The sequence below is a fragment of the Camellia sinensis genome, chromosome 2 (assembly GCF_055761805.1).
Source record: "Camellia sinensis isolate YWXY chromosome 2, ASM5576180v1, whole genome shotgun sequence".
Taxonomy (NCBI): domain Eukaryota; kingdom Viridiplantae; phylum Streptophyta; class Magnoliopsida; order Ericales; family Theaceae; genus Camellia; species Camellia sinensis.
The window spans coordinates 226,635,596-226,648,077 of NC_138962.1; positions in this window are offsets into that span (position 1 = coordinate 226,635,596).

The window sequence follows — 12,482 nt, forward strand, 5'->3', positions numbered from 1 at the left end:
TGGTGATATGTTCCCATTTCCACTCCGGTATTGGTAAGGGTTGTAGTAAGCCTGCGGGTCGTTGATGTTCAGCATTAACTTGTTGGCAATGAAGACATTTCGATACAAAGTCAGCAATCTTTTTCTTCATTCCCGACCACTAGAAATTCAGTTTCAAGTCTTGGTACATTTTCGTATTTCCTGGATGGATAGATAGTTTCGAATTGTGGCCCTCTTGCAGAATTTGTCTTTTTAGTTCAGAATCATTCGGTACACACAACCTTCCCTGAAATTTCAATACATCGTTCTCAAATTTAAAGTCTGGCCTCGGTTTCGATTCCCGTTCGTCAATGACCTTTCTCAGAAAGTCATCTTGTTGTTGTTTCTCTTTAATTTCCTCAATCAGTGTCGGTTGAGCAGAAATAGCGGCTAAGGTTCCACCTTGTTCGCGTAAAATAATCTCAATTTCAAATTTTTCAACGTCATATAGCAATTCTTTCTGCCCGGTGAGTAAACAGGCTAAATTTCCAATTGATTTTCGGCTGAGTGCATCAGCAACGATGTTAGTTTTCCCTGGATGGTACAAAATTTACAAATCATAATCCTTTATCAGTTCTAACCATCTCCGCTGCCTCATGTTCAGTTCTTTCTATGTGAAGAAGTACTTCAAACTCTTGTGATCTGTATATACTTCACATGTTGCCCCATAAAGGTAGTGACGCCAGATTTTCAATGCAAACACTACTGCAGCAAGTTTTAAGTCGTGGGTCGGATAATTTTTCTCATGCGGTCTCAGTTGTCGGGAAGTATATGCAATAACTTTACCATTCTGCATTAAGACACATCCCAAACCCTTATAAGAGCATCACTAAAAACAGTAAATCCATCCGTACCTGAGGGTAGGGTGAGAATCGGTGCAGTCACGAGGCGAGTCTTCAGTTCTTGGAAAGCTGATTCCCTCTAATCGGTCAAGTCAAATGGTTTTCCCTTTTGAGTCAACTGAGTCAATGGTAGGGAAATTTTGGAGAAGTCTTTTACAAACCTTCTGTAGTATCCTGCTATGCCTAGGAAGCTTCGAACTTCAGTAACATTAGTCGGTCTAGGCCAATTCACCACTACTTCAATTTTCTATGGGTCAACTGTAATACCATCCTTACTAATCACATGTCCTAAAAACATAACATTATCAAGCCAAAATTCACACTTTGTCAGTTTTGCATACAGTTTTTGTTCTCTTAAGGTCTGTAAGGCAATGCTCAAATGACGTTCATGTTCTTCCTTGCTTTTGGAATAAATCAAAATGTCATCTATGAATACAACTACAAATTCATCGAGGAATGGTTTGAAAATTCTATTCATAAGGTCCATAAATGCGGCAGGTGCACTAGTAACTCCGAAAAGCATAACAAGGAATTCGTAATGTCCATACCTCGTTCGAAAGACGGTCTTTTCAATGTCCTCTGGTTTGACTTTTAACTGGTGGTATCCGGATCTAAGGTCAATTTTAGAGAACACCTGGGCACCCTGTAACTGGTCAAACAAATCATCAATTTGAGGCAATGGATACTTGTTTTTCACTGTTACCTTGTTCAGCTCACGGTAGTCAATGCAGAGTCTCAAGGAGCCGTCTTTCTTTTTCACAAACAAAACTGGAGCGCCCCATGGCGAAGTACTGGGCCTGATGAACTTCTTATCTAACAGTTCCTGTAGCTAAACTTTCAGTTCTTTCAGTTCGGTAGGTGCCATTCTGTACGGAGCTTTGGAAACTGGTTGTGTACCCGGAATCACATCAATGGTGAACTCAATGTCCCTGTCAATCAAATCCCCTGGTAAATCATCTGGAAAAACATCTAGGAATTCTCTAACTATAAGAATACTGTCCACATTAGCTTTAGTATCAGTAGGTACAGTCAATATACAACATAGATACCCTTTACACCCCTTTCTAATTAGTTTAAATGCTTTCATAGATGAAATCAGGTATGGGGGAGGTACTACTCCAACTCCGTTAAATATAAATTCAGGCAATCTAGGTGGACGGAAAACAACTTGTTTTGTTATACAGTCTATGGTAGCATGATACTTTGTTAACCAGTCCATTCCCAATATCACATCGAAATGATCGATATTCAAAGGCAGTAAATCAATATACAAATGCACATCTCCAACAATAATTTCACATGCAGGGTACATATAAGCACAAGTCATGGATCCCCCAACAGGTAAAGATACAGCTAACAAATAATTCATGGGTTCCAGTGGTCTATCTAGTTTTCGCGAAAAAGCATGCGAGACATATGAATGTGTAGACCTCGAATCAATCAGAACAAAGCATTTTGAGCACAAATTTAGAGTATACCTGACACAACGGTCTCGGTATTCTACACATCTCCCGGTACAAGTGCAAACACTCGGCCTTGCCTCATAGGCTCTTTTCCAGTAGCTTTGGGGTTGGGTTTCGGTGGAGCAGTTGATGCTGCGGCACTAGCTGCGGCACTAGCTGCGGCACTAGCTGCAGCTTTACTATTGCCTTGAGATGTGGAAGGGCAATCTTTAACCATGTGGCCTATCTTACCACACCTGTAACAAGCACCAGAGATTTTATAGCATACCCCTTTGTGTCTTTTCCCACATTCGGAACAGGGTGGTATGGAACCACTTCCCTGGCTAGAACTGGTCGTTGACCCTGTATTTTGCTTCTTATTCGATGAGTTATTTCGGCCTTTCTTAAACTTAAAACCCCGTCTCTTACCACGCCATTCAGTTGCTGGTGTTTCAGTCTGTTTCAATGCTTCAATATTCGACTCGGCCATTATTGCTCAGTCAAGAACGTCCACATATTTAAGTAACTTCAGAACGTTGATTCGGTCAAGTATCTCTACATTAAGGCTGCCTTCAAACTTTCTGGCCTTTTTGTAATCAGTGTCAACCATGTGTGGCGCATATCTGGCGAGTTCAGTAAACTTTGATTAATACTCTGCTAATGACATGGTGCCCTGTTTCAACTGTTCAAACTCAGTCACTTTTCGATCCCTAACACACTGAGGGAAATACTTTTCAAAGAAGGACTCCTTAAATTGAGCCCAAGTCATGACAGTATTTGCATCACGAATAAGCATCCACCATCGTCTGGCTTCTTCTTGTAAAGTGAAGGTAGCCAGTAACACTTTGTGTGCCTCAGAACACGGAAACACTTCAAATGACTTCTCCGTTTCTAGCACCCACGCTTCGGCCTTTAGTGGTTCAAGGCCTCCCTGAAAGGATGGTGGTTTCATTTTACTGAACTTCTATGTCAGAGCAACTATATCGTCATTAATATTCTGCTCGGGTTAAACTAGAGGAGGTGGGGGCTGTTGGTTCTGTTGTAGCCTCAAGGCCTCAGTCAACAGTGCAACTGTTCTTTCTAATCTTGCCATTCTGGCATCAGATGATTCTGTTTCATTGGCATTCCTTGCATTGTCCATTTCACTATATACAATACAGTAATAATAAACAAAGGAATTGTTTACTTAAACATATTAGCACATATCGTACATATATTCATGTCATGGCCACACACACTTTTTCAATGCTCATGTAATGCCCTAATTGCTTTTCTAGGACATCCTATAGCTCATTTAGACACGTGTGTGTAGTATAACTTGTGGTTTGATATCGCTCTGATACCACTCTGTCACGACCCAAACCCGTCCCTATGGGTTTAGCACCATAACCGGCCAGTAATCCGTGATTACCGAAGGCTTGCTTAACAGTCAAGACAGTAATACAAAGTACAGGAGCTGGCGGAAGCCAAAACAGTAAATAAAAGGTGTCCAATGAGCTGTGACATTCTGAATGCAAAAAGACTTTCCTGAACATATTCACATTCAAAACCAAAATAGTATATACATACGTCATATATACAAACATTCAGGTTAGAGACCAAATCCCTACCATAATAGTACAGTGCAAGCCTTAACATTTATTACAGAACAGAGGCAAAAGGGGAAAATCTAAAACACCCCAAAACAGCCTTGACTTGGCAGCACTTAGAACCTCGAAGTGAGGCACAATGGTTGGCTTTGACAAAACGGGAGCTTAGCCTGACGTTCCTAGCATCGGTCCGGTGCTTGGACACCTACATATATATATAAATAGTAAGCTAAAGCCCAATGAATAACAGTTGTGTAAAGAGGTTAAGAATGAATGTCCTTTCAGTCATTAAACAGTCATATCAATCATTTAGAAACCATAGCAATTATATGTGGTACATCCAATAGCAAAACAGTACAGTAGGTCTTAACAGACCGAACAGTCAGTTGATGGCCATCATAACAGTAACAGTAGTGGTTCCAAACTTGGGAACCGACAGAGATCTCTGTGACAGTAGCAGTAACAGTACAGTAACAGTAAGTTGCTAAGGATGCCACGAATATAGTTTACAAATAGGACAAATATTCGTTCATTAAATAATAACGTTTCAGTAAACAGAACAGTTGATCATTCAGAAAATATTTATAATTGAACATATCTTTACAACATTGTTACTCACAGAGCACTGGGCTACAGATAGGCTAGTGCGCGTCCTCGGATGCCAACCCTACAGTTACAGAACGAACACACACTAAGTTATACACTTGGGTTTAATAACTTAACCCCTAACTTGACTCGGTGTGGTTCCACATCAATATCCTCCTTAAGATGCCTTAAACATGCCCTAAGAATGCCTAGGATGGAAAGAGGATGCAAAGAGGCACTTTAAAATACTTTTCAAAATTTGCTGAAACAGGGGGCCACGCTCGAGCGTAGCTTTCTACGCTCGAGCGGACATGCAGACAAAGGAGCTCCACTCGAGCGTGACTTTCCCCGCTCGAGCGGACTGAAAAATCAAGCAAAAGTACTGGATGCATGCAATTCACGCTCGATGGGCGCTCGATCCACGCTCGAGCATGAGACTCAAGTCCTCGCTCAAGCGTGAGCTCTCTCACTTGAGCGGACTGCAAAACAAATGAACTTCTGGGTTGGGTACACGCATTTCATGCTCGAGCGTGACTTTCCACGCTCGAGCGGAAGTGCAAGACTCAGAGTGTACGCTCGAGCATGAAGTCCTACGCTCGAACGTGGGTCCAAAATCTAGAATTTCCAGATTGAACCTCCAAGCTCAAATTCAACATTTAAAGCATCAAATTCGATTCTTTTGGGCCAATTTTCTGGAAAACACTTTAAAACTCATAATATGACATGTTTCAAAGATCAATTTGCAAAATCAAAGCCCAAAGGTAGTTCAATTAAACACAAATCCAAACAAAACTTCATGAACATACTGTATATGTAACATGCAAGTGTTCAATTGAAATCAAAGCTTCAAATACTTGATCAAATGAGTCAATTCACTCAAAAACATGATGAATTCATGGACCATAGCTAAAATATAGACATGCATGTGAGGATTTCCATGAAATCAACCTCAAAACTCAACAATGTGTACATGCATGGATGATTTAGCTACTCAAATCAACTCTTTAAACCAATTCTTGATTTAGATCTCTAATGACTCATGAACCATGCAAGAACCAACTTGAATTCACAAACTAAAGAATAAATATCCTACATTAGGTCCTCAATTTCAAGTCTAGAAGCTCAATTATGCAATCTACTCTTCAATTCATCTAATTCTCCAAGCAATTCTTGTTAAACCAAAGCTCTCCTACTCTCCCTCTCTTGCTCACGGTTTTGGTCTCAAGAAGGATGATGAAATGATGTATGGAATGTACTAATGAAGTCCTAAACAAGTGTATAGGAAATGGCCACTCAATGGCAAAATTGTAATAAACTTGAACTAATGTAATTTAGCTTTATTTAATCTAATTTAATCACACTAAATCAAATTTAAATTAAATTTACCATAATATCACATAAATTCTAATTAACATAAAACATAAATCAATTTCAGATTCGGCTGCCGATAAGGCCTTCAATTCGCAATTCGAAGTTAAAACACAAACAGATCATTTAGTAGTCAAACAGATAGAAATGCATTTACAGACAATACACTCATGCAATCAGATTATGATTTCCTCCTAATCAGTTACTTATCATATTCAATCACTGTTTAGCAGTAATCAGAGGTGAGGGTTGTCACAAAGACTTATACATTTTATTCGATGCAAGGAAAAATTTGTAAAGGTGTTATCAATGCACTTCAAGATGATACTTCTACCAAATTGTGGCACAAGCGACTTGGGCACATGAGTGAAAAAAGGGCTACAAGTTTTGTTCAAGAAAGAGCTTCTACCCGGTTTGAAAGGTACACATCTTAAAACTTGTATTCATTGTTTGGCGGGTAAACAACATAGAGTTTCTTTTCAGAAAAATGTTGCTTCTAGAAAAGAAAATGTGTGGAGTTGATTCATTCGGATGTTTGTGGTCCTTTAAAAGTTAGAACACATAGTGGTGCACTTTATTTTGTTACTTTCATTGATGATTATTCAAGAAAAGTTTGGGCTTTTCTACTAAAAACTAAAGATCAAGTTCTAAAAGTATTTAAGCATTTTCAGGCCATGGTTGAAAGAGAAACATGGCAAAAATTGAAGTGCATCCGATCAAACAATGGTGGTGAATACATTGGGTCATTTGATGAGTATTGTCGCAGCCAAGGTATTCGGCACCAAAAGACAGTTAAGAAGACTCGTCAACAAAATGGCGTTGCCAAGAGGATGAACCGCACCATTGTGGAAAGAACAAGGTGTTTGCTTTCACAAGCTAAATTGCCAATATCCTTTTGGGGTGAGGCAATGATGACAGCGGTTGACATGATCAATTTGTCTCCTTCCTATCCTTTGAATGGTGATGTTCTAGAAAGAGTTTGGACCGGTAAAGATGTATCTTATGAGCACTTGACAGTATTTGGTTATCGAGCTTTTGTTCACATTTCAAAGGATGAGAGGTCCAAGCTTGATAGCAAGTCGAGACAATGCATTTTTCTTGGCTATGGGCGTGATGAGTTTGGTTATAGAATGCGGGATCCGGTCGACAAGAAAGTTATTCGAAACCGTGATGTTGTGTTTCTTGAAGACCAAAAAATTGAAGACTTTGGCAAAAGTGATCTCATTGACATGGATCCATCTCCTTTATCTTCAGTTGATGATGAAAATGAGAGAGATGTGCAGCCACCTATTGGAGATGTGGATGATGGTTCTAATCCTAATGAAGTTGAGCCCAAAATTGAGGAAGAGCATCCAACTCAAGGACCACCACTACAACTTGAGTTGAGGAAATCTACAAGGAACCGGAAACCTTCAAGAAAGTATCCTCCCAATGAGTTTGTGTTGATTTCCGATCAAGGGGAGCCTGAGAGCTACCAAGAAGCAATTGAGCATGCAAAGAAAGATGATTGGAAAAAGGCAATGGAAGAGAAGATGAATTCCTTACTTGAAAATCACACTTATGATTTAGTGAAGTTACCTAAGGGGAGGAAAATTCTGAAAAATAAATGGGTTTTCAAATTGAAGAATGATGGCAAGAATCTGAGGTACAATGCACGTCTTGTTGTGAAAGGCTTTGGGCAAAAGAAAGGTATTGACTTTGATGAGATTTTTTCGCCGGTTATGAAAATGTCTTCTATTCGGGTTGTACTTGGCATGGCTGCAAGTATGAACCTTGAAGTTGAGCAACTTGATGTGAAGACCACATTTCTTCATGGTGATCTTGAAGAAGAAATTTACATAGAGCAATTGGAAGGTTTTGTAAAAAAAGGGAAAGAGAAATTTGTTTGCAAATTGAAGAAAAGTTTGTATGGTCTCAAGCAAGTCCCGCGGTAATGGTATAAAAAATTTGATACTTTCATGATGAATAATGGTTTTTCTAAAACCACTTCGGACCATTGTGTGTTTGTGAAAAAATTTTCGGATGGCAAATTTATTATTCTTTTGCTTTATGTTGATGACATGTTAATTGTGGGTCAAGATTCTACCATGATTAACAGGTTGAAGTTGGAGTTGAGCAAGTCTTTTGCTATGAAAGATTTGGGACTGGCAAAGCAAATACTTGGTATGAAAATTGTTCGTGATCGCAAAGAGAAAAATTCATTATGCTTCAGCAGTTGGTTCTTTGATATACACCATGGTTTGTACAAGGCCGGATATTACTCACGTCGTTGGTGTGGTGAGTCGGTTTCTTTCTAATTCGGGTAAAGAATATTGGGCAGTGGTAAAATGGATTCTAAGATATCTTCGAGGAACTTCAAAGGTGTGTTTGTGTTTTGGGGATGGTAAGCCGATACTTGATGGGTTCACAGATTCTGACATGGCCGGTGATGTTGATTCTAGGAAACCTACTTCGGGGTATTTGATGACATTTGCAGGGGGAGCTGTGGCATGGAAATCTAAATTACAAAAATGTGTTGCTCTCTCAACTACTGAAGTTGAATTTATTGCCATTACAGAAGCTTGTAATGAAGAGTTATGGTTGAAGAAATTTTTGCAAGAGTTGGGTTTGAAGCAAGAAAAGTATGTGTTTTATTGTGATAGTCAAAGTGCTATTCATTTGAGTAAAAATTCTACTTTTCATTCGAGATCGAAACACATTGATGTGAGATACCATTGGATTCATGATGTGTTAGATTCGAAATTGTTGCAACTCGAAAAGGTTCACACAGATGATAATATTTCGGATATGTTGACTAAGACTTTGACGAGAGACAAACATTTAAAGTGTCGAACTTTGACGGGTATGGTTGATGTCTCTACCTAAGTCAGAATGGGGAGAATTGTTGCGGTAGACATCCTTATTGGAGTGTGGAACCCAATTGGTTTGTTAAAGAATTTTAATTTGGTTTGGTTTAGGTATAATATATTTTAATATGTTATATCTAATTTGTATAGATCCAATCCAATTTGATTACAACTAAGGTTTGATAAAAAAGCCCACAAGTCAACCACATATATATATATATATATGTGTGTATGGCTTTGTTTTTTTTTTTTTTTTGAGGAACAATGCACAGCGGCTGCCCTAATTAATTTGTTGTTCCCTGAAGTGGAGTAAAGCGGCAGCAACATTGATACTTGAGTGCATTGATTTGTGGGTGTACATTCAAGTTGGTGCACTGGTTTTGTGTGGAATTAAGTTGGTGAATATTTTGATATTTTGGATCTTTTACAACTTTGGTTTAAAGTTTTTGGTTCATCTATTTGGTAAGGTCTTTTCTCTTATTTATTTGTGATTACACTACAACAAAAAGCACCAACGGCGACTAAAAAAATGAATTTCGTCGCTAAAAGTTGCACAAATGGCGACTAAATCCATTTTAGTCGCCAAAAATGAAGCCTTTTGGCGACTAAAACCATTTAGTAGCCAAATGTATATGTATTGGCGACTAAAAATCAGTTTGGTCGCCTATTATATGGGTTTCAGCGACTAACACAATTTTCGTCGCCAAAAGTGATGGTTTTTGCCGACTAAAACAATTTAGTAGCCAAAGGTGCTGGTTTTGGCGACTAAAAAGCAGATTGGTCGCCGATTGTAGGTGTTTTGACGACTAAAACGAGATTAGTCGCTGAAAGTGAAGTTTTTTGGCTACAAAAAAAATTAGTAGCTAAAAACTGAGTATTGGCGACTAAAATTCAGTTTAGTAGCCAAAAGGGGACGTTTTTGGCGACTAAAAACAAGTTTAGTCGCCAAAATGTGTGTTTTTAGGCGCAGCATTTTTTTTTAGCGACTGCAAAATTAATTAGTAGCCTAAAATTGTAGAATTGGCGACTAAATAATGGATTTAGTCGCCAAAAGTGAGATAAATTTTTTTTTAATAAATAATTTATTTTTTACATAAATTATATTTGAATATATATAATTATATTTATATATATTCTGTTGTATTAATACTGGTGAAAGTAATATATAAATAATATAAGTTGCAATTATATTCATGTGATGGTTGAGTGGCATAGTGGGGTGGCGTGTGTTGTTAAGGTTTGGAGTTGGAGGTCGCAAGTTCAAAGCCTGGGAGATGCTAAGGCACAGTGGGTATTTTTTTTTTTTTTTTGAAAAATGCTTTTGGCGACAAAATACTGTGGTCGCCAAAAAGAGTGACAATTGTCAACGAAAACTTTAGTCGCCAATTGTATAAATAATAAAAAAAAACACTATTGGCGACTAAAACTTTAGTCGCTAAATGTATAATTTCACAAATGGAATCGACTATTGGCGACTAAAACTTTAGTCGCTGAAGACCTGTATATTGCCGACTAACTAATCTTTAGTCGCCAAAGGTATTGGCGACCACAGTGGCGACTAAAATATTTAGTCGGGAAAAGTGAAAATTCTTACTTTGGCGACTAAAAGAGGACTTTTGGCGACTAAAAATTTAGTCGCCAAAAGTGTTTTTTCTTGTAGTGTTATTTGAAATTCACCTAGGGGTGTTTTGTGAGACCATTCGTGTCTTGTTTGTAATCGTTTCGAAACTTTTTAATTGATAGTAGAATCGGATTTCGATCCCGTAGACGTACCTCACATTTAGGGAATCACGTAAAAATTCTTGTGTTGCTTTTGATTTAATTTTTTCGCATTAGTATTTATTCGCATTGATTAATTTACTTGTGAAAAATTATTGATTTTCCCCAACATGTTTGGTCACTGATAAACTGTGAAGTGTACACCATACAGTAAAAACTTGCATGACAACACAGTGCACCAACTTTTAGTGTGTGTTTTCTCCACCATGCAAATGCAATCTACATTACAATGTGTTCCATCATTAAGCGTCATTAATTCATGATCCTGAATAAATTATGTTATCACCACTCAGTTGCAACTTGCATGGAATTCATTCATTGGTCGAGGGACTCTTAAATTGACCATATCCCATGACAAGGAGCTTAACCAAAAAACAACAAAACAAAAACTAAGCCAAAATCAGAAAATGAATTGAGTGTGGTTATCACTAACTAAGACTCAGTTGTGGGGCTATACACGTGGAATTCATTCATTGGTCAAGGGATTCATAAATTGAGCATCTCCAATGACATGGAGCTTAGCCCAAAATAAATAAATAAATAAGATCTATCCAGAATCAGAAAATGAAGTGTGAGTGTAGCATGACCACACAAGATCTTCCTTCTACCTCCAAAGATAAATAGGTACAAGTTAAAATCTTAGGTCGAGTTTAGTAGAGTTTTTTAAATATAATTTAAGAATAGAGTTATATTTTGAGTTTGTAAGTTTTGGAATTATGATTTTAATGTAAAAAATTTGTTTCACTATGAGTTTTGAAAAGAGTTTTGAATTGAGTTTTTAATGTTGATGTGACATGTGAAATAAGAAAATTTATTTAGTTATGAGTTTTGGAAAGAGTTTTCAAAACTTAATTCAAATTGGTATAACTCATAACCAAACATCCTACTCAAAACTCTATTGAAAATTCTAATCAACACTCATAAACAAACTCTTTTTTAAATTCAATCAAAAAAATTAATTATTAACAGAAAATAACATTAATCAATTTTTTTAATTGAAAATATTACAAAAGAAATAATTTTTTTTCAAAATAAATATTCAATTACTAATTTAAAATAACTTTTGATTGTATATTTGGTTAGAATTTTTTTTAATATTTTTCAATTAAAATATTTTTATATTTTTAATAATTACTGTCACAAATTATTTGCTATTTATTGTATTGTTAATTTCAAATAAGTGACCAAAAAATTTATCAAGTATTATCTATGTGGGAGTCAAAAACAAAATTAGAATATCATTTTGTTAACATCTATGCAGTTTACCGCACAATTCAATTTTATTCGAATTTTTTTATTTGTTGATTTTCATCAACTCCGTGGGAAATGCATCCTTCATATACTTCGTCATTTATATCATCTGTTCAACCACCAACTTTTATATCAGAGGGTGAATAACCAACAACCTCACCATCTTCATAATTTATGAAAAGGTTACTAATTTCTTTCCGGATGTCTTCTCTTCTTTGCTTTCTGTTGGCAATTGCCACACACACACACACACACACACACACACACACAAAAATCACTGTAGCGGTCAACTGGCCGGACATCTAGGAGGATGTCCGGGAGGACAACCGGGTAGACTCAAAAAGTTCAAAAACTGTATGAAAATGTGAGAGTTTTGGCTTGGAAGTTTGTTTTGGAAGGAGCTCTGCCAAACGTGAAACAAAAATGTGTTTTGAAATGCGTGGTAGAATTAATTTTTGAAAACCCCATCCAAACGCTTTGTTCACGTGAGGAGCTGGAATTGTGATTGGAAAGCTTTACCAAATACAACCTTATATTTCCCTAGCCCCAATTTATGTTTTAAACATTGTCAATCTTATTTGTCATTCTACAAGCCCAAAAATGGCCCGCAAAACTTGATTACTCTAAGGATTCATCTAAACATGGTGGTGTGTATCTGTGACCGTTCCTAGGCCCTGCAGTGATAATAGCCTTGTGCACTATCCCTTTTTATGGTGGTGGGTATATAGGCTCAATCTTTTTGGCTCAATCTAGTACTCCTAA